This window comes from Arachis ipaensis, chromosome B5, assembly GCF_059453495.1.
Source record: "Arachis ipaensis isolate K30076 ecotype BB chromosome B5, ASM5945349v1, whole genome shotgun sequence".
Taxonomy (NCBI): Eukaryota; Viridiplantae; Streptophyta; class Magnoliopsida; order Fabales; family Fabaceae; genus Arachis; species Arachis ipaensis.
The window spans coordinates 75,701,577-75,725,616 of record NC_142440.1 but is presented as its reverse complement, the minus strand read 5'-3'; the positions used below and the strand labels follow the sequence as shown (position 1 = coordinate 75,725,616).

At 38.4% G+C, this 24,040-nt stretch overlaps 1 non-coding gene across 1 annotated transcript; it reads left to right on the top strand.

The window, feature by feature from the left end:
- Positions 1-202: 202 nt before the first annotated feature.
- LOC148564661 (small nucleolar RNA R71) lies at positions 203-310 on the top strand. Its single transcript, XR_015884186.1, has one exon. It is a non-coding gene; the product is annotated as a small nucleolar RNA R71 (small nucleolar RNA).
- The last annotated feature ends 23,730 nt before the right edge of the window (positions 311-24,040 follow it).

Genomic DNA, 24,040 nt, shown 5'->3' with positions numbered 1-24,040 from the left:
CCTTCTTCATAGGCGTCCCATTGCTCACAGGATTCCTTTCAGAAGTGTACATGAACTGGTTATTAGCAACCATGTCAATGAGTTCTTGAGCTTCTGCAGGTGTTTTCTTTAGGTGAATGGATCCACCTGCAGAAGTGTCCAGTGACATCTTTGATAGCTCAGATAAACCATCATAGAATATATCCAGGATGGTCCATTCTGAAAGCATGTCAGAAGGACACTTTTTGGTCAACTGTTTGTATCTTTCCCAAGCTTCATAGAGGGATTCACCTTCTTTCTGTCTGAAGGTTTGAACATCAGCTCTAAGCTTGCTCAGCTTTTGAGGAGGAAAGTACTTGGCTAAGAAAGCCGTGACCAGCTTATCCCAAGAGTTCAGGCTGTCTTTTGGTTGAGAGTCCAACCATAATCTAGCTCTGTCTCTTACAGCAAAAGGGAAAAGCATGAGCCTGTAGACTTCAGGATCTACTCCATTAGTATTAACAGTATCACATATCTACAAGAATTCAGTTAAGAACTGAAAAGGATCTTCAGATGGAAGTCCATGAAACTTGCAGTTCTGCTGCATCAGAGAAACTAATTGAGGTTTCAGCTCAAAGTTGTTTGCTCCAATGGCAAGAATGGAGATGCTTCTTCCATGTAAATTGGAATTAGGTGCAGTAAAGTCACCAAGCATCTTCCTTACATTATTATTATTTTCGGCTGCCATCTCCTTTTCCTGTTCGAAAATTTCTGAAAGGTTATCTCTGGATCGTTGTATTTTAGCTTCTCTTAATTTTCTCTTCAGAGTCCTTTCAGGTTTTGGATCTGCTTCCACAAGAATGTTCTTATCCTTGCTCCTGCTCATATGACAAAGAAGAAGGCACAGAAAAATAATAATAATAACGGAGATCCTTTATACCACAATATAGGGATCCCTTTGTAAGTGGAAGAAAAGGGGGAGATAAAGAATGTAATATAATGGAAGAAACACAACTGTAAGGAGGCTAGAGATGTGAGATGAGATGTTAGGATATGAATGAATAAATAGAATAAGATGGGAGAGAGAGAATTTTCGAAAATATTTTTGAAAAAGAGTTAGTGATTTTCGAAAATGGTTTTTGAAAAATGTTAGTAATTTTCGAAAAAATAAAAAATAAAATTAATTAGTTAATTAAAAAGAAATTTTTGAAAAAGAGGGAAGATATTTTCGAAAATTAGAGAGAGAGAGTTAGTTAGGTAGTTTTGAAAAAGTTAAGAAACAAACAAAAAGTTAGTTAGTTAGTTAAAACAAATTTTTAAAAGATAAGAGGTTAGGAAGTTAGAAAAGATATTTTGAAAAGATATGATAGAAATTAGTTTTGAAAAAGATTTGATTTTTAAAATCACAATTAATGACTTGATTCATAAGAAATCACAAGATATGATTCTAGAACTCAAAGTTTGAATCTTTCTTAACAAGCAAGTAACAAACTTCAAATTTTTGAATCAAAACATTAATTGATTATGTTATTTTCGAAAATTTGATTTAAAAATAAGAAAAAGATTTTTGAAAAATATTTTTAGAATTTTCGAAAATAACTAAGAAATTTGAAAAAGATTTGATTTTTGAAAAAGATTTTGAAAAAGATAAGATTTTCAAATTGAAAATTTGATTTGACTCATGAGAAACAACTTGATTTTAAAAATTTTTGAAAAAGTCAACTCAAATTTTCGAATTTGATGAGAGAAAAAGGGAAAGATATTTTTTTGATTTTTTGAATTTTTATGAAAACATGAAAAATATGCAATGCATGAAATTTTTAGATCAAAACAATGAATGCATGCAAGAATGCTATGAATGTCAAGATGAACACCAAGAACACTTTGAATGTCATGATGAACATCAAGAACATATTTTTGAAAAATTTTTAATGCAAAGAAAACATGCAAGACACCAAACTTAGAATTCTTTAATGCTTAGACACTAAGAATTCAAGAATGCATATGATAAACATGAAAAGACACAAAACAAAAATTCATCAAGATCAAACAAGAAGACTTACCAAGAACAACTTGAAGATCATGAAGAACACTATGAATGCATGATATTTTCGAAAAAATGCAAGATGCATATGCAAGTGACACCAAACTTATGATATGACTCAAGACTCAAACAAGAAACAGAAAATATTTTTTATTTTTATGATTTTCTAAATTTTTTGTATTTTTATTTATTTTTTTTTTCGAAAATTATTGTGAAAAATAAAAATAAAGATTTCAAAATTTTTAATGTGAATTCCAGGAATCTTGCCATGTTAGTCTTAAAGCTCCAATCAAAGGGTCAGGCATGGCTTAATAGCCAGCCAAGCTTTAGCATATAATTACATGGACTGGAGTGATTAGTTGGATGCCAATCCCAAAGTAGTTTGGGTATGGCTTTACAGCCAGATAGGCTTCAACATGCTTCATGAAACACTAGAATTCATTCTTAAAAATTCTGAAGAAAAATAATATTTTTGAAAACATTTTTTTTTTTCGAAAACAAGTGAGAAAATTTTGAAATATTTTTGAAAAATTTTTGAAAAGAAAACAAAAAGAAAATTACCTAATCTGAGCAACAAGATGAACCGTCAGTTGTCCAAACTCAAACAATCCCCGGCAACGGCGCCAAAAACTTGGTGCACGAAATTGTGATCTCCAGGCTCGAACAAATCCTGGTAATGGCTCCAAAGCTTGGTGCTCTGATCTTAATTCATAATTGTCACAACTTCGATACAACTAACCAGCAAGTGCAATGGGTCGTCCAAGTAATACCTTACGTGAGTAAGGGTCGAATCCCACGGAGATTGTTGGTATGAAGCAAGCTATGGTCACCTTGTAAATCTCAGTCAGGCAGATATAAAGTGATAATGGTGTTTTCGAATATTATATAATAAAATAGGGATAGAGGTACTTATGTAAATCATTGGTGAGAATTTCAGATAAGCGAATGGAGATGCTTTTCGTTCCTCTGAACCTCTGCTTTCCTGCTATCTTCATCCAATCTGTCTTACTCATTTCCATGGCTGGCTGTATGCAAGGGCATCACCGTTGTCAGTGGCTACATCCCCTCCTCTCAGTGAATAATATGCTCACGCACCCTGTCACAGCACGGCTATTCATCTGTCGGTTCTCGATCATGCTGGAATAGGATTCACCCTCCTTTTGCGTCTGTCACTAACGCCCAGCACTCGCGAGTTTGAAGCTCGTCACAGTCATTCAATCATTGAATCCTACTCGGAATACCACAGACAAGGTTTAGACTTTCCGGATTCTCTTGAATGCCGCCATCATTCTAGCTTACGCCACGAAGATTCTGGTTAGGAGATCTAAGAGATACTCATTCTAGCTTATTTCATGTAGAACAGAAGTGTTTGTCAGGCACGTGTTCATAAGGGAGAAGGATGATGAGCGTCACACATAATCATCACCTTCATCACGTTCTTGGGTGCGAATGGATATCTTAGAAGCGAAATAAGAAGAATTGAATAGAAAACAGTAGTACTTACATTAATCTTTGAAGAACAGCAGAGCTCCACACCTTAATCTATGGAGTGTAGAAACTCTACCGTTGAAAATACATAAGTGAAGGTCCAGGCATGGCCGAGATGGCCAGCCCCCTAAAACGTGATCAAAGGATCATAAGGTAATCCAAAGATGCCTAATACAATAGTAATAGGTCCTATTTATAATAAACTAGCTACTAGGGTTTACATGAGTAAGTAATTGATGCATAAATCCACTTCCGGGGCCCACTTGGTGTGTGTTTGGGCTGAGCTTAAGTGTAGCACGTGCAGAGGCCATTTGTGGAGTTGAACGCCAGTTTTTGTGCCAGTTTGGGCGTTCAACTCTGGTTTTGGATCCTTTTCTGGCGCTGGACGCCAGATTTGGGCAGAGAGCTGGCGTTGAACGCCAGTTTACGTCGTCTATTCTTGGCCAAAGTATGGACTATTATAAATTTCTGGAAAGCCCTGGATGTCTACTTTCCAACGCAATTGGAAGCGCGCCATTTCGAGTTCTGTAGCTCCAGAAAATCCACTTTGAGTGCAGGGAGGTCAGAATCCAACAGCATCAGCAGTCCTTCTTCAACCTCTGAATCTGATTTTTGCTCAAGTCCCTCAATTTCAACCAGAAAATACCTGAAATCACAGAAAAACACACAAACTCATAGTAAAGTCCAGAAATGTGAATTTAACATAAAATCTATTAAAAATATCCCTAAAAGTAACTAGATTCTACTAAAAATATACTAAAAACAATGCCAAAAAGCGTATAAATTATCCGCTTATCAACAATCATGCAATACATATCACATGGATATCCTATAAGCATGAGACGCACAACAGAGCATACAATGAAGCATGATCCAGTCCATTCCTCAGGCTCTAACAGGAAGGACAGCTCTGATACCAAATTGTAACGGCCCAACTTCCAGCATGTCATGATCATACTAAAAGATGAACGTTACCAACTTGTTTCCCCAACTTAAGTAATATTTAATAAATATAAGCCTGTTCGTTGTTAACACCTCACAATTTTCGAGTAATTTTTTTTTAAAAAAACAATAGTAGTTTAGAGTCGCATACATAGAGTATAACAACGAAACATGAGTACACACATTCAAGGAATTGTAGAAGGCAATACATAGAATATCACACCACAATATACATCATAATGCAGAAGCAGCTCAGTTATACTAGTAAGGAATTATAACACAGCATCCTTCAGTTAGTGACTCATATAATATATACACATATATACATAAGACGTCCCGGGGCTAGGCTAACTCTATGACATGCCTATTCCCTCTGAGCATGCTAGTACAAGTGAGGGAAACACTCTAAGGTACCGTGGTTAGAATGGACGCCTCAAAAGTCTCCTCGTCTCTGATCCAAAAGCCCCTCACAAAAAATCGTTGGGTAGGTGATGATGCCTGCTCGCTGGTTCCCCATCTGGCTCATTGCTACCAGAAGAGATATCCTCGATCTCAGGGTCACGTACTATATAATTACGTACACAAGGTGCCGCACATCGGATGTAATACTCGTAGCTGCGCACTGGGTCGTCGTGGATGTACGAATGATTAATCTCGTAGGGCAGGACTCCCGTGTCCATCTGAAGAGGTGTAAGGGGTAAGAACTGGGGAGTTCTTAGTAAGGTCGGGGTTCATAGTTAAGTCCATTTATAATGTCCGCTTGCAAGTTTCTAAATCCTTTGAAAATTGATGGTTTAACAATCAAATATTCAAAACCTTTTCAAAAGAAATCAGTTAATTAACCATAAATCCAAACTTCTTTTCCAGATATAAGAATCTGAAAAGTTTCCTAATGGTATGAATGACCAACTTGTCCCAAGCATAGGTTCAATTAAGTCTATGCTGTAAGAGTTTGATTTTTTATACTTTACTAGACTATAAACATAAAAGAAGTTACCTATGCGGTATAAATGATCATCTTGTTCCAAGCATAGGTTCATTAAGTCTATGCTGAATCAGTCAGATACTTTATACAAAGCTAGACCTCAAACAAACCAACCACAGCCTTAGGCCCAAACAATTCAATCAACATCCAATCACCACAATCCAAACAATCAGTTACAAACACAAGTAATGAGGTTCAAACACAATCAAGAGCAGTTACGTCAAGTATAGCAGTTAGCAATTAAACAGAGTTGTTCACATAGGCAAACCAATTAAAATATGCACAAACAAGTATGATGCATGTCTGATCCTACTGCAGGTAATGAGCTCATTTGTCGGTTTCGACTCGCACCCGACGCAATCCGACCCTCCAGGTCAGATAAGGCCTTCCCAGAACTTAATCCCAGATTAATTACCGCATACCCTCTACCAAGTACTCTCGACTTGCAGGGCTGGTATTTGCTCAAATCTCAATATACCGCAGGTATGCGAGTCAGGCCTCTACCAAGCATTCAGCTTGCAGGGCTGGTACTACTCTACCGCAGCCTGTCTGGGAAGCAACATCACAATACGGGTGTCCCCGCACAACATTCACAAACATTGCCCGAAGGCTCATAATTCACATATAACCATACTCTCCATCACTTAGCAATCATCATAAATCAAGCATTAGAACATCACAAAAAGCTCATTTTACAATTCTCTGTTTACTCTGTAAGGTCAGGTACACAGCTATATCACTTTTAACTCCTTTTCTTTTTAACTTAAACACAGGTTTCAAAATCTTGTTTTTTTTTTACCTCATATACCTCTATATCTTCTCTTATACCTCTTCTTAGGTGTTTAGTAAAGGAAATTAGAGAATTCTGGACTCAAAATCTGCCTTCCTGAGACTTTCAGGGAAAACTGTCTTTTTATCAATATTTTATTATTAATAATAAAATAAAATTATTATTAAAATAATATTATTAATAAAATAATATACTAATATTTTATTATTAAAATAATAATATTTTATTTAACTTTCAAAAATTGCATTTTGACCCCCCGACTTCTTGGAAATTGCACTTTGACCCCTATAACTTTTAATATTTGCACTTTAGCCCCTCAACTTTTGATTAATTAATTTTCAACCCCAAACTTTTTAATAATTGCATTTTGACCCCAAAACTCCTTGAATACACGTTTTCATGTTCTTCCAAAAACCAAAAACATTTTTTTTTTCAAAAGTTCATCAGATTTCTGCTTGATTTTCAGCTAGTTTTTCAATCTTTTCGGAAATCGATTTGAACCCGATTTTTATCAAACCAAAGAGAAACTTTTTAGCCATCAAATACACATCAAATAAGCATCAAAAATCATGATTTTCATGGCTGGAATGTCACGTTTTCCAGCAGCACCAACAGCCACTTCAAAACCATCATAAACATGATTTTCAAGCATTAAACAACAAGTTTCCATGATCAAACCCTCACACATACACCCAAAATCAAATCTCAAGCAACAAGATCTGGTTTAACACTTCAAGAACACAGCCAATCATTGATTAATTTACCAAACCTTACCTCCTTTGCAGCTGCCAAGAATTGAACCAAGAACAAGCTTCCAAAAGCACTTTTACGCCTATTTTAACATCAAAAACAACTTTAGAACCATATGAACCATGAAGGCTGAAGCTTCATGATGGTGAAAAGTAGGTTTTCCTCACCTCAAGGCAGCTAGAAATCACGTTTTCTTAGAGCCTGTGGTGATTGAACAAGAGATCTTAAGAGAAAACATGAAGAAAACATCATCAGCTTGAGTTCCCACCATGGATGAAACTTCAAGGAGGAGGAGCAGCCATCGTGCCTTGATTTACTCCATGAAAATTGATATAGAAATGAAGAGGAGGAAGAGGTGATGATTTTGGTCGGATTAGATTTTTGATAGGGGTTTTAGTTTGAAAAAGAACGGAGAAAGAAGCTTAGGTGTTCATGGAAGTTTTCATGGAAGTTCTTCCATTTCTCTCTCAAGAATTTCGAATTCTAACTTGTTTAGAATGTAAAAATGATAGTAATGATGATACGTGGGAGAACGTGGGGTTTGGATAAGCATTATCCTAAATTTTGGTGTAAAAATATCTCAAGAAAGGATAATTACGGAAGCTAGATGTATTAGAACACAAGTATTTCTTACTTCCTCCTTAAGAAAGCTTTTCTTGGAGAGCAAGAAAGGAAACATGTGGTGGCTAACTCTGGGAGAGCCACGTGTCACTGGGTGCTGACTCATCAGAGTTTAATAATAAAATATCATTCTGAAGATAATTACGAAAATTAGATACATCAGATTATACTACTTAAGGATAAGCATGAGCTTTACTAGTATAAATAATACTAGTAACATGATAGTCATGAGAATAAAAGATATATGATGAAGCACGCATTAGCATTGCTAAGTTCATCTAAGAATGCCGGTATTATCCATTACCGGTAGATTTCTAGCTCAGTTATTATATTACCAAACATAGATCAACATTAACCACATTAGAGAAAATAATAATATAATATTCCAAATAAAATAATAATATATGAATATTATATTAATATAATTTTTCTCTCGAAATTCGAGACCGGCTCGTCACATAGAGACAAACTACGGAAATCAGAATTTTGAAATTCGGACCCGAAGTGGTTCAAAAACGCAACTTTTTGCGACGTGCCTGCTTAGATTAGGAGAGGTGTCTGGTGCAGTCAAGCTGCTGACTCAGCAGCTTGATGACATAGCACCTGTGTAGTGGAGGTGCTTATATGCACTAAAATTCCTAAAAATTCCATAAAAATTCCGGTTGATCCCGAAAAAGCGCCGTTTCTTCGAGGCTAAAGGCTAGGCCGTTACATAACAAATGAGTACCGAGGCTTTGCGAGACTGAGTAGAAGATCTTGAAAGGAAAAACCAGTTTCGAAAGAGAGTGAAGTTTGAAAGAAAATGGAAGTTTTTCATACGAGAAGATGAAAAGAAGAAGAAAAAGAAGAAAGAGGGATCAAGTATATATACGGACAAATATAGGGAAAAAATAGTAACTTTACCCACTTTAAATGATGGTGCACTGACATGGGAAAATCGTCGGTTTGAAATTTTCACAAAATAATTTCGTTGAAGTATAGATCCAAACCAACAGATAACTCTCAATCAAAGTTTAATTTGTTTGTCACTTAAGTCAAACCAATAAAAACCGACAGTATTTAAACCCCGGGTCGCCTCTCAAAGAAATTGCAGGGACGTATACATGTTATTGGTTATGAGAATTTTGGAGGTTTTTAGTATGATGAACAAGAAATTAAAGCTACAACTAAGGAGCTATAAATGCTAAAAGACACTCATAGCAAGGATTAAGAGTCTAGGTTTCCTATCCTAGATCATTGACCACAGCATGATAATTACAAAGGGTTAATTCCACTTAGTTATCCTATAACATCGGAGGGTGAGTCAAGTGGACATAATTGATCCTAAATTACTAATCACACTGGATATCAATGACATCAAGGAATCTAAGTCCTCAATCTCAAGCCAAGAGTGCTAAAATCTACTCTAAAGCCAAACCAAGCATTTTATCAAACACTTGGAAGGCATAAAATGAAAGCATGGTAAAATTGCAATAATAATAAAATCTAAAACAGCCAAATGCAAGATAACAATAATAGCAACTCAATTAAACATCAATAAGCATAAGAACATCAAATTGCATTAAATATAAATCAAAACTACAAGAGTTCATAAGCATAGAAGCAGCCAAATAAAGGAAATAACAAGTGAAACTAAGAGAACAAAGATGTAATAATAAGAATTGCAAGAAAAACTAAATCAAGACAAGATCTGTAACACCCTAATATTCAAATCCTTATGTTCGAGCCATAAGTCAACGATAGTAAGGTGATACGACTCACAAGGTGGATTAAAATACATATATATCTATATGATTGAAAGGAGTTATTTAACGAGAATGCTAAAAGGGAGCAAGATAAAATCGCACCCGGAAACACTCTCATATTGAAAAAAAGAAGATAAAACATATTCGGATAGCGAATCAAGATAAGGTATAACAATAAGGAAGAAAAGAATAAAGACAAGGTACATATATGTATATAGACATGAATATAATAGCCACTAGTCACGACCTGCGAAGTTTAGGCCGACTAGGGTACAGTAATAAAATCAGTTGACAACGGTAATTTTCCTATCTCTCCCAGAATATACATCAAAGCCTCTATAGGCAAGTTTTCAAAAGAAATTAAATACATAATAAAAGATTTCAAAATAAGTTTGGAGAGATTCTAAACAAAAGTAAAATAGAGTGATGCACCACTATTTCGTGGTACATTTTGTGCGCAATTAAGAGGATTTTATCAACATTCTATCACACTTATCCATATAAAATGCATGGTTTTGTGTTTCCTTCCCAATTTTGCTTAATGGTTGAAAACATGCTTTTTAGGCCCTAAATAAGCCATATTTTTATCTCCCTTTATTATCATTCGATGCTGTGATTTGTTTGTTAAGTGATTTCAGAGCTTATAGGGGGCAAAAATGGTCTACAAGAGGGAAAGAAAGCATGCATAAGTGGAAGAAGCATAAAAATGGAGCTTTGGAGCATTGGCACCGACGCGCACGCGCAGCCGACGCGCACGCGTGGGAGCTGGATCTTGGATTGGCGTGCGAAAAGGGACGCATATGCATGGCTGGCCAGAATTCTCATCGACGCGTACGCACGCTTGACGCGTACGCGTGGATCGTAAATCTCATCGACGCATACGCGTGACGCGCGCACGTGACCTCTTTAATGAAAACGTGACTGGCAATTTCAGGGGAGCTCTAGACCCAGTTTTGAGTAGAATTCTGGTGGGAAAATACATAAAGGACCAAGGATTGAAGGGAACTAGGATCTTTTACACATTTTTTAGTGAGTTTGGGAAGTTACATTTTTTTAGAGAGAGAAACTCCAACTTCTCTCTAGGTTTTTGGCTTTCTCAATTCCAATTGCACTTGGATCCTTTGGTGAGATCTGAATTTGATTCAATTTTACATTGCTCTAGATTGTAGAACTTCTTTTTCTACTCTCAATTTAGTGTTCTTGTTGCTCTAGCATTGTAGATCTTGGATCTAGACCTTGTTAATTTGATTTCTATTAAAGCATTGAGGAATTTCATGTTCATTGTTGTTAATGGTTTGATTGTTGTTGATTTTTTGCAATAGAAAGCTTTAATTCAATTACTTTTCTCAATTTCATGATGTCTTCCATTATTCCTCACCAAATGTTTGAGAAAATGTCAACTACAGCTATGGAGTAGAATTTTACTCTTGGCTTAGGGGTTAGATAATTGGAGATACTTGAATTGTCTAGGTCATTTGTTGATTAATAATTGGAAATTGCTAATTGATTTGAATGACACTAACTCTAGTCTCTCTCTAGGATTTGACTAGGACTTGTGGACTCAAATTGATTATCTTTACTTGACTTTCTTTCATAGTTAGAGGTTAACTAAGTAGAGCAATAAGTAATTGATATCACAATTGATGGAGATAATGATGATAGGAATTCCAATTCCCAACCCTAGCCAAGGCTTTTATATTGATTGATTGTCATTCACTCTTGTTTAGTTCAATCTCTTGTGTCCCTTAGCCTACTTGATTATTTGTTCATTACTTTTGTGCAAGCTTGTTTACATTTCTCGTATTTAACTTCAAACACCAAGAGACTTCTAACCAATGATGTGCATCCTAAGGCAACTCTTAGGGAGAACGACTCGAGACTAATACTCTCGGTTATTGATTTGAATTGTGGACACACATTTTCTTTGTTTGATGCATTATAGCTTTTTGGTTTAGACTATACTCACAACGAACTTATTTGGTAAATTCTATACCGACAAAATATAGCTCATCAAAATGGCGTCGTTGTCGGGGAGTTGCATATGTGTGCCATGTTGTTGGTTAGTGTAAATATGTTAATATGTGAATACTTGCATTTTCATTGATTGATTGTTAGTTTGATTGTTAGTTAGGATTAATCTTTGTTTAGTGCATTTTCTTATCATGAGCTCTATGCCTCTTTCATTGAATGACGCGTTCACTACCGGATCCGAGCTTAGCCACTTTTGATCCCGAAATTGAGAGAACTTTATTCCATATTAGGCAAGCATGAAGAAGGTTAGCCTTTGGAGGTGGTGAAAGGGTTCCTACCAATTCACCAACCTTATCTGAGGTTGAATCGGAATCGTCATTCGAAGAAGGAACGATATACTCTTCTATCGATACTACTAATTCTTCTTCTATTGATCTAGGTGCCAAAACAATGGCCGCTCCAAGGAGAGTCACTCTTAAGCAAGCCGGTGCTCCGGATTTGTTCTTCAACCGCTTCAAGTGCGGCATCCGGAGTTAAATGCTAATTTTGAGCTCAAGACCGCCTTGATTAATCTTCTACCCAAGTTTCATGGACTTCCTGCCCAAGATCCTATTAGACACCTTAGAGACTTTCAAGGTGTATGTTCAACAACAAGGTGGGAGGGTTCCGATGAGGTTGCTATTCGGTTGTTTGCCTTCCTATTCTCTCTAGAGGAAAGAGCCAAAGAGTGGTTCTACACTTTGCCCGATGAGATTGTTTGTGATTGGAATTTGCTTAGAAGGGAGTTCTTAGATAAATTCTTTCCTCCGGAAGTGACGGACAAATTGAGGAAGGAAATTTCATGCATTGTCCAAGGTGAAATGGAAACTCTATATGAGTATTGGGAAAGGTTTTGAAGACTTCTTGACTTATGTCCTCACTATATGATTGACACTTTAGTGTTGATTAGCTATTTTTGCCAAGAAATGAAACCACAAGACAAGATCCTCTTGGTTGCCTCAAGGAATGGTTCCTTGACAAAGTATAGAACGGCAGAAGAGGCATGGCAATTAATCACCGATTTGGCCGAGTCCACCCAACACGCCAGACAAAGAAACAACCATTCAAGAGCTATAAATGAAGTTTCTACTAGCTGTGAGACCGCTGCCCTTACCAAAATCTTGGGAGAAATGACAAACATTCTCAAGCAACTCCAACTAAATCAACAACAACCTCCACCTCCTCAACCACAACAAAGTCAACAATTGGTCCCCCAAAGAGTGTGCAGAATTTGCTCTTGTTACACCCATTACACCGATGAATGCCCAAACCTCCAAGAAGATAATACATTGGCGGCTACTAATGCCTACTACAATCGTCCAAACCAGGGTTAGCATCAACAAGGAGGAAACTATAACCAAGGGGGCAATTTTAATCAAGGGTGGCCAGATAGCTCCAACCAAGGATGGAGGGACAACTCCAACCAAGGATGGAGGGACAATTATAATCAAGGAGGAAAGGACAATAGTGGGAACCAAAGATGGAACAACAACAACAACCAACAAAACCGATACCAACAAAATCCTCCATACCCAAACCAAAACCAAGGAAGAGCCTACCAAACTTACCAATCACCGTATCAAAGGCAAGCACCTCCACCCAACCAACCACAAGCCCCCCCAAATCACTTATCCTTCTCTTTCTTCCAACCAAGATGAGACACTCCGCTCCATCCTCCAAGGACAAAAGGAACTTCAAACAATACTTGCCTCAAGCCTTACTGGTCTTACTTCTACGCTCTAAGCCCTTATTTCCCGAATGGAACCCCCCTCAACCTCTACCTCCACCACTCAAGCCTCAAGCTCTAGTTCCTTACTCTCTCAACCTCTACCCAACCCCAAGGGTGGCATCAATGCCATCACCTTGAGGTCCGGAACCAAATTGCAAGAGAGGAGTGAGCCAAGTCCAATAGAGGTCACTCAAGATGAGGATGTGGTTGAGATAGAAGAGGTCGAAGAGGAGGATGAAGCCCAAGAGGTAGTTGAAGAAGTGATTGCTCAACCAAGGGGTGGAATACCTAAGGATAGGGATGTCTTGCAAGAAGCTACTCCAATTCCATTTCCCACATTGGCAAGGAAGACCAAGAAGCAAGTTGAGTTAGACCCTAAAATGGTGGAGATGTTCAAGAAAGTTGAGGTAACCATTCCTCTCTTTGATGCTATCCGCCAAGTGCCTAAATATGCAAAGTTTCAAAAGGACTTATGTATGAACAAGGAGAAAATTTGTGAATTAGAAACTATTCCATTGGGGAGCTCTATTTCCACTTTAATAGATGGTATGCCGGAGAAGTGTGGTGACCTCGGCCCTTGCTTAGTAACTTGCACCATAGATGGGGTCCAATTTGTTTATTGTATGTGCGATCTTAGCGCTTGTGTGAGTATTATGCCCTTGTCCATCTATGAGGTCTTAAAGCTTCCACCGTTAAAACGGTCGGCCGCCCACTTTGTTTTGGCGGACAAAAGCATAATTTCCGTGGTTGGTATAGCAGAGGATGTTCTAGTGAGTATAAAGGGGTTGGTCTTCCCTATTGACTTTCATATTCTCAAGATGCCCCCTAGTGTCTCCAGTAGGACTTCATCTATTTTGCTTGGGAGGCTATTCTTGAAGCCCTCCCGGTTCAAATTGGATGCGTTTTCGGGCACCTACTCGTTTGAGATTGATAAACCACTATTTTATGGTTTATCTTGTGCTCAATTGAGTAGATTTTATCAACTCTTTACCCACTTATTCATACTATTTGCATGGTTTTACAACTCCTTCCTGATTTTGTGCTATGATTGAAAACATGCTTCTTTGATCTTATATTTGCTTATTATTAATCCTCTCTTATTACCATTAGATGCCTTGATATGTGTGTTAAGTGCTTTCAGAGATTATAGGGCAGGAATGGCTTGGAGGATGAAAAAGAAGCATGCAAAAGTGGAAGGAGTACAAGAAGTTGAAGAAACTGCAAAGCTGTCAGCCTGACCTCTTCGCATTCAAACAGTCACAACTTGAGCTACAGAGATCCAAACGATGCGGTTTCAGTTGCGTTGGAAAGCTAACATCTGGGGCTTCGATTTGATATATAATTTGTCATAGTTGCCCCGATTCCAAGCGACGCAAATGCGTGACCTGGCCAACACCCAATCCGCGCGGCCGCATGGACGACGCAGCCGTGTCACCTTTCCATGACCTGAACGTAACAAAAATCGCAGGGGGCAATTTCTGGGCTGTTTTTGACCCAGTTTGCGGCCCGGAAAACACATATTAGAGGCTATAAAGTGGAGAAATCCATTCAGTCATAGAGAGAGCTCGCCAATTTTCACTTTCCATGATTTAGATTTAGTTTGAGAGAGGTTCTCTCCTCTCTCTCTTAGGATTAGGATTAGGATTTAGGACTTCTCTTAGTTTGTAAGAGTGACTCTCGATCCAGGTTTAATATTTACTTCAATGCTTTTATTCGTACCTATAAATGTTGCCAACTTGACTTATGAAACCTTTCCATGTTATGATTTGAATTAATGATTATTTGAGGTATTTCAGTTATTGATTGCTTTCTCCTTAATTTGTGTTACCATTGCTTTCTATCTAAGGATATTTTTATTCCAACAATTTTACTTTTTCCCTTTTGGTCTTGGTTAAGAAATCAGTAACTCAACATTATTAAACTCAGCATAATTGATAATCGTTATCTTGCTAATTGAACTGAACTTCAATAATCCCAACTTTTTCTTAGGAAATAAATAGGATTTGAAGGTCAAACTAATTAGTTCCTTGACTTTCCTTTACTTTAGTAAAGGTTAACTAAGTGGAATTTAGATTCAACTTTCATTATTGTTGAGAGAGATAACAAAGTTGGACTTCCAATTTCTCTTATCTTGCCAGAAGTTTACTTTAGAGTATTTATTTACTTTAAGTGCCATATACTTCACTTGTCATTTAAATCACTTACCTCTCACCTTCTAAACCCCGATTACAACCTTTATAGCCAATAATAAGAACATACTTCCTTGCAGTTCCTTGAGAAGACGACCCGAGGTTTAAATACTCGGTTATCAATTTTAAGGGGTTTGTTACTTGTGACAACCACAACTTTTTTAAGAAAGGTTGATTGCTTGGTTTAGTAACTATACTTACAACGAGAGTTTCTATAACCTCTAAACCATCAATCCTCAGTTCTTCAAAATGGCGCCGTTGCCGGGGAACTGCTAACGTGTGCCTTATTATTGGTTATTGTAAATATTTTTCTTTTGCTTGTTTCTCTATTTTTGTTCTTCCTTATCAAAGATGGGAGGAGCCACAAGGATTTGATCAACCCTTATGGCAACAACCACCTCCAATGGACTATCAACAACCACCACCATATGCCTATGAACCCTTTCCTCAACACAACTTTGAACCACCACACTCACAAGCCAACTACCGTCATTCACCTCCATATGACCCTAACCCACATCCACCATACCAACCACCCTATGAACCGAATGAGCCATACATAGATCCACCCCAACCTCCATTGGATAACAATACACTCATCTCTAACATCGTTGGTCTCACCTCTACACTCCAAAATCTTATATCCCGCATGAACCAACCCTCTACCTCCAAAATCCAACCCTCAAGCTCTGGTGCACTTCCTTTTCAACCATATAATGATCTTTTCATCCCATCACCACCCTCTATGGAAGAGCACCCACATCTATCAATCCAAGAGCAAGATGATCCCAATTATGCTATTGATATGGAACAGGAAAAAAGGAATCATCTTCGCGAATCCATACTTCATAAGGAGCTAGAGGAGGCCTTACGGGTAAAGGTAGGAGAGACTCTTGAAGATAAAGGAGTAGTTGAAAGGAGTTGTCATGGAAAGGAAATCATCGAGGATGAGTACGATTTTATCCTTAAACAACTGGACAAAGCAGCAATTATTAAAAAGGAAGAAGTGGTTGCAGACTTAAGAGATGCTGTACCTCCATTGGAAAGTCTAGTCACAGAGTCTCCTTCCATGGTGTTTGATGTTGATGTTGAAGAGAGCGTACAACCTCCAAGGCAGATCATGGTTGAAGACTTTGTAGAGGTTGATCAAAAGATGGAGATTAAAGAAGAAGAAGCACAACCTCCCATGCCCTTGGTGAGCAATGAAGAAGAGATTGAATTGGAAGAAAGCTACCAAGAGGAAGAGGTTGAAATTGAAGAAGCTTGCAAAGAGGTGGAAGTAGTCAAAGAGCACAAGGGAGTGGAGCTTGAAATCACCTTGCCAAAGTTATTGGAGACCCCTCCCCCTAAGTTGCCATCATCCGTCACAACATTCAAGTGGGTAAAATTCATATCCCTTAGCTTCTAATCCCACTTGAATATGGGCTACTGGAGACGGATGGTCAACTTAGAGCTCTTTGTAACATTAAGAGTAAGAGGAAGATGGCCAGTGATAAGAATTGTCCTGCAAGGTTCATCAGGGTTGGAAGCTTTAAGTTTAAACGCAAAGGTTGGTGTAAAGCTCAACTGAATGGGTCTAGGAAGCTGTTTGGTAGCTACAGTGCGAATTCAAATTACTTATCACCCAGTTGGAAAAATACAGATCCCAACAGAGATGGGTGTAAAAGCAAGATTTGGGATCCTGAAATCTGCTCTGACATCTATTACCCCGGGAGCCTAAGAATCTGTTTGAAGCTTCTTAAGGGCTTTACATGCTTAGTTTGGGACCCCGGTGGTTACTGGAAGTACAAACACTGGTGGGGATTCCTGGATGAATACAAGCATAAGCCACCATAACAGGGAGCTCACCAAATGTCCAACTTAAGGACTTTAACTAAAAGTGCTAGGTGGGAGACAACCTACCATGGTATAATCATTCCTTTCTCAATTTTAATTTTATTTAGTTTTGTTTATTTTTGAAATTTTATTTTATTTTATTATATTGAACCTGGAGTTTTGCATCACATTCATATTAACACTGCATTCTGCATCTTTTCAGATTAAAAAAAAAAAGCGAGCACGCGACGCGACCGCATCAGCGACGCGTCCGCGTCGCAAGGAGATGGGAGACAATATTAATATGAACAGAGAGTTTCGCAGGAGCAGCGCTGGAGGCGTGCCAATGGCACAAATCACCCCACGCGACCGCATCACCCACGCGGTCGCGTGACCTGAAATTGGCGTAAAAAGGGTGTATGGCAGAAAATTGAGCTAGAGTTGGGCTGGACTCGTGCTGGAAGCCCAAGCCCTACCACGCGAACGCGTGCCCCACGTGTCCGCGTCATTTTTAAAAAGAAAGGCCACTCACGCGATCACGTCACCCACGCGATCGCGTCACCCAGATTTTTGGCAAAAAAAGAGTTTTGAACAGAGAGTTGTGCGACCGCGAGGCTGCACTCGCGCCACTAGCACAAATCGAGTCACGCGATCGCGTGCCCCACGCGTCCGCGTCACTTGACCTTATCGCGCACCACGCGACCGCGTCACTCACGCGTCCGCGTCGCCAGCGTCGCACAACCTATCCAGATTAGTGCCAATTATCTTATTTTTCTTTCCCAATCCTAATTTCTTCTATCTTTTCTTCTTTCTTCTTTCTTTTTTACTTTATTTCTCTCCCTTCTCATTCTTCTTATCTTTTATTTTATTTTATTTATTTGCATACTTTCATTCATTGCATTTTAATTTTGTGCATATTTTTATTTTTCTAAAATTATTGGTGTTCAAATGTTCTTATTCAACTGTTATATCTTTTCTGGTATTATCTTGGTGCTTATGACTTGTTTTATTCTAATTGGGTAATATTATTTAAATCAATGCTAATTTTTATGATACTTGTACTCCTCTTGCATTGACATATACTTATATTGATATTTTCATTACCCACACTCTTCCCCATTGTTGCAAATTTTGCACCACTGGCATGCCATGGCTTCTATTGTTTTCTCACTTACATGTTGAAGCTTCCACGTAAATGAGACCCTTATCATTTGGCATTAACCCACCCATACTTCTTTTATTTTCTTATCTCTATTTCCGGGTTACTCTTCTTCCCTTTTCTCTTTCAGGATGGCCACCCGGAAGGGAACTGGAAGACGTTTACATGGGGAGACAAACAAGTCCATCAGCACAATCCTTGAAGAAAAGCATCAGTTGGAACATCCCGTCCACCTGCACATCTTAGCATGCACCGAGGACGGTGCAATCTTTAAGTGTGGGGAGGTCGATACCGACTTCCATGGGTTAGTCACTTCATATTTTAGCACCAATGTTTAATTTTCTTTGTTAAATTAGTTGTTGCATTTGCATATTTGTTTGATTTTATGCATCTAGTTACTACTTGGTTAAAGTAATTGGTGACGCTTGAGCTGTCAAATAAAACAGTGGTTGAAATTGGCAGATTCTGATTGAACTAGGATTGCTCTAAAGCTAGTCTCTCCACAGGAGTTGACTAGGACTTGAGAATCAAGCCAATCAGCCCACTTAACTTTCCTTTGTTTAGTAAAGGCTGACCAAGTGGGATTAAAATCCAATTCTCATCACAATTGATAAGGATAGGACTTCCAGTTCTTATACTTTGCCAAGAGTTTATTTTATAGTTATTTATTTATCTTATTCTTCTTGTGCAACATACTGCTCCCTTACTTTCTAAAACCCCTAATTTACAAGACTCATAACCAATAATAAGAACATACCTCCCTGCAATTCCTTGAGAAGACAACCCGAGGTTTAAATACTCGGTTATCAATTTTAAGGGGTTTGTTACTTGTGACAACCAAAACGTTTGTACGAAGGGATTTCTGTCGGTTTAGAGACTATATCTACAACGCGACTATTTTTATGAACTTCTTTACTGGCAAAAATCCTAACGTCAGAGATCGATGGAAGAGAAGTGAACTTTAATCTTGATGAAGCCATGAGACACCCACCGGAGGATCACTCTATCTTCCGGTGTGATTTGATTGATAATGTTGTGGCCGAAGTCCATCAAGATGGCTTTGATGGAAAGAGTATGAATCAAGACCCAAGTGTGGAGAGTCCCCATGTATGTGAAGAAGAGGTCTTATCACCTCCGATGATACCAGAAGACAAAGTGCCAAGTCATGAACAAAATGCGGGTTTGAAGCCACTCCCAACCCACCTAAAATATGCCTTTCTTGAGGAGAACCAAAAGTTCTCGGTAATAATTGCAAGGGAACTCACCTCCCACCAAGAAGAGAAGTTGATTCATGTCTTGAGGAGGAATAAGAAGGCCATTGGGTAGAGCTTGGAAGACTTAGTTGGAATTAGCCCCCAAGTATGTGAACACCGATTTTCTTAAAAGAAAGAGCCAAATCCGTTAGACAACCTCAAAGGCATCTAAATCCGACCATTCTAGAGGTTGTGAAGAAGGAGGTCACCCAGTTATTAGAAGCGGACATTATCTATCCGATTTCGGATAGTGAGTGGGTGAGCCCCGTCCAAATGGTTCCAAAGAACTCCGGTGTTACTATAATCAAGAATGAACATGGGGAGCTTATAGCCACAAGAGTCTAAAACTCATGGAGGGTATGTATTGACTATCGGCGCTTAAACTTGGCCACTAGGAAGGATCACTTTCCGTTGCCCTTCATCAATCAAATGCTTGATCGCCTATGTGGTAAATCTCATTACTGTTTCTTAGATGGATATTCCGGTTATTTTCAAATCCATATTGCTCCCCAAGACTAAGAAAAAACAACCTTCACATGCCCCTTCGGAACGTATGCGTATAAGAGAATGCCATTTGGCTTGTGCAACGCACCGGCTACGTTCCAAAGGTATATGATGAGTATATTTCCGGATCTTTTGGAGCAATGCATGGAGGTGTTCATGGACGATTTTAGTGTTTACGGGGACTCCTTTGATCTTTGCCTAAATAATCTTGCAAAAGTATTAGAGAGGTGTACTAAATCAAACCTTGTATTAAATTTTGAGAAATGCCATTTTATGGTTAGACAAGGTATTGTCTTAGGGCACATTGTCTCTAATGATGGGATCTCTGTTGATCCGGCAAAGGTCAATGTTATTTCTAGTTTGCCTTATCCCTCTTCTGTGAGGGAAGTCCGTGCATTTCTTGGACATGCAGGTTTATACCGGTGATTTATTAAGGACTTTAGTAAGGTGGCACTACCTCTCTCTCGATTGCTGCAAAAGGATGTGAAATTTGATTTGAGTGAAGAGTGCATGGAGGCATTTGATAAGCTCAAAATTGCTTTGACCCAAGCTCTGATAGTGCGAGGACCGGATTGGACTAGACCTTTCAAAATCACGTGTGACGCCTCAAACTATATGGTGGGAGCAGCGCTAGGTCAATGCAAGGGTAAAATTCCTTATGTCCTTGCCTACGCCTCTAAGACTTTAGATGGAGCGTAATCCAATTATACTACCACCGAGAAAGAATTGTTAGCTGTTGTCTTTGCCTTGGATAAATTCCGGGCTTATTTACTTGGCTCCAAGGTGGTAGTATACTCGGATCATGCGACATTGAAATATTTGTTAGCCAAAAAGGAATCCAAACCAAGGTTGATACGATGGGTGTTGCTATTGCAAGAATTTGACCTTGAAATCAAAGATAGGAGTGGTTCGCAAAACTTAGTGACGGATCACTTGAGTCGCCTTGAGCATACAAAGGGCGATTCTACTCCTATTAATGATACCTTCCCTCTTGAGGGCTTGTGACAACAAAAATTGTTGTGGGTAAGGAATTTCACAAAATATTTACGTTGCAAGTATAGCTCCAAACCAACAAAAAACTCTCGCATCAAATTAAATTTTGGTTATCACATATACAAACCCCAAATAAGAATTAACCGAAGTATTTGAACTCCAGGTCGTCTCACGAGGAATTACAATGAAGTGTATGATTATTTGCTATGAAGGGGCAAGGGGGTTTTGGTTGATAAAGGGGCAAGTAAGAATAAATGACAAGAAAAGTAAATTAAGCAAGTAATTAAAGAGGGCAAGTAAATAAGAGAAAGCAAGTAATAAAGAGAGAGACATTCATGGCAAGGGTTGAGAACATAGGCTTTCTATCCTAGTCATGCAATGATTAATTCATCTTATCTAGTCAACTCCAACAAACGGAAGAAGGTATCATATCATCTTCACATAGGGAGAAAGTCAAACAAGACTAATTAATCATGTCACAAATATAAACAAGAATTTATCTCATTACGTCATCTCCAACATTGGAAGAAGGTATCATATTATCTTCCATGAGAGAAAGTCTAATAAGACTAGCTAATCTCAATCCAAAGGTCCTAATCAACTCAGTAATTGGATTAGCAAAAGATTAGAGTTAATGGAAACAATACTAGCTAACAACTCTAGATCACCAACATAAGTTGGGTTTTCATGACTCAAGATTGCCTAATTACTCTTTCCAAGCCAAGAATGCTCAAGATCTACTCTAAAGCCCAACCAAGCATTGTGTCAAACATTTGGTGGGTACAAATGGAAAGCATGGTAAATGTGCAAGAATAGTAAAATCTACAAACTACAAATTGCAAGGAAACAAGATCAACAACTCAAATCAACAATAAAGAAACATCAAACATTAAATTGCATTAAAAGTAAATCAAATCCAACAAGAGCATCCATGAACATAAAAGAGAAATTAACATTACAAATCATGAGAATGAAAGAGTAGAAGCAAGAATTCATAAAGGAAACAAGATGAAAACATGAAATTGGACTTAAATCTAGAAGAGATTAACCTAACCTAATTCTAGAGAGAAGAGGGAGCTTCTCTCTCTAGAAACTAACCTACATGATGCTATACTACGAAACGATTGCTCCCCCCTTGCCCAAGCTTGAATTCTGCATGAAATAGCATTAGAAATGAATTGGGTTGGACCCAAAGTACTTCAAAAATCGTTGGGGGCGATTTTACTTTAGTCGGGCACGAGCAGCATCGGCGCGCATGCGTACATGGCGCGTGCGCACCCCTGAATGCGAAGTAACATATGGAAAATTTTATATCATTTCGAAGCCCTGGATGTTAGCTTTCCAACGCAACTAGATTCTCTTCATTTGGATCTCTGTAGCTCAAGTTATCATCGATTGAGTGTGAAGAGGTCGGACTTGACAGCTTTATGGTTCCTTCATTTCTTCATGAGTTCTCCCACTTTGCATTCTTTTTTCCTCACTTCTTCCATCTAATACTTTTCCTATGAACCTAAAATCACTCAACAAATACATCAAGGCATCGAATAGAATTAAAGTGAATTGAATTTAGCTATTTTAAGGCCTAAAAAGCATGTTTTCACATTTAAGCACAAATCAAGGGAGAATTGCAAAACCATGCTATTTCATTGAATAAATGTGGGAAAAGGTGATAAAATATCCCAAATTAAGAATAAGATAAACCACAAAATTGAGGTTTATCAGCTTGCTAGCAATATCCGAAGTTATCCTTTGGTATGCACCTATCGCCAATTACTTGGTTGCTCGTACCTTTCCTCCCGATTTCTCTCAACATCAAAAGGATAAGCTTAAAAGCGAATCCAAATATTATGTATGGGATGACCCATACTTTTGGAGATGTGGTGCCGATCAAGTAATTCGAAGGTGCATACCACAATCCGAGCAACAAGTTATCTTGGAGGCTTGCCACTCTTCCATGGTTGGTGGCCATTTTGGTCCTCAAAGAGCAACTCGGAAGGTCTTGGATTGTGGCTTTTGGTGGCCTACACTTTTCAAAGAAGCATCTTTCTTTTGTAGCTCTTGTCCGCAATACCTTAGGTTTGGAAATATCTCTAAGAAGAATGAGATGCCCCAACAAACAATGTTGTTTTGCAAAATTTTTTATATTTGAGGTATTGACTTTATGGGGCTTTTTCCAAATTCTAATGGTTTCATGTACATTTTGCTTGCTGTTGACTATGTTTCCAAGTAGGTGGAGGCAATCCCCACTAGAACCGATGATGCTAATGTAGTGCTTTCTTTTGTTTGGAATAACATTATTTGCCGCTTTGGATCACCACGAGCAATCGTGAGTGATCAAGGCTCGTATTTTTGCAACAAAATAATGACAGGGTTAATAAAGAAGTATGGCATCATCCATAAAGTGGCCACGGCATACCACCCCCAAACGAATGGCCAAGCCGAAGTATCCAATCAGGAAATCAAGCACATATTGGAAAAGATTGTGAAGACTCATAGAAAATATTGGAGTTCAAAGCTCGGCGATGCACTTTGGGCCTACCGAATGTCTTACAAGATGCCGATTGGTATAAGCCCATTCCGGTTGGTCTATGGGAAGGCTTGCCATCTCCCGGTGGAGATAGAGCATAAGGCGTATTGGGCCGTAAAGGAATGTAACACGGGATTTGGGGTTGGAGTCGAAAGGAAGTTACAGTTGGTGGAGTTTGAGAACCTTTGATAAACCACTATTTTATCGTTTATCTTGTGCTCAATTGAGTTGTCTATATCAAGTCTTTACACACTTATTCATACAATTCGTTCCCAATTTTGTTCTATGGTTGAAAACTTTCTTCCTAAACCTTTAAATTGTGTATTTTAATTCCCCTTTATACCATTCAATGCCGTGATCTGTGTGTTAAGTGTTTTCAGGCTATATAGGGCAGGAATGGCTTAGAGGATGGAGAGGAAGCTTGCATAAATAGAAGGAGCACGTCCATTAGATTGGTATGCATTATGGGTCGGATTGTAATCATAAGAAACCGGAGGAGGTTGTTGCCAAGAAGGTTGTCTATAAGCATACTGCTCCT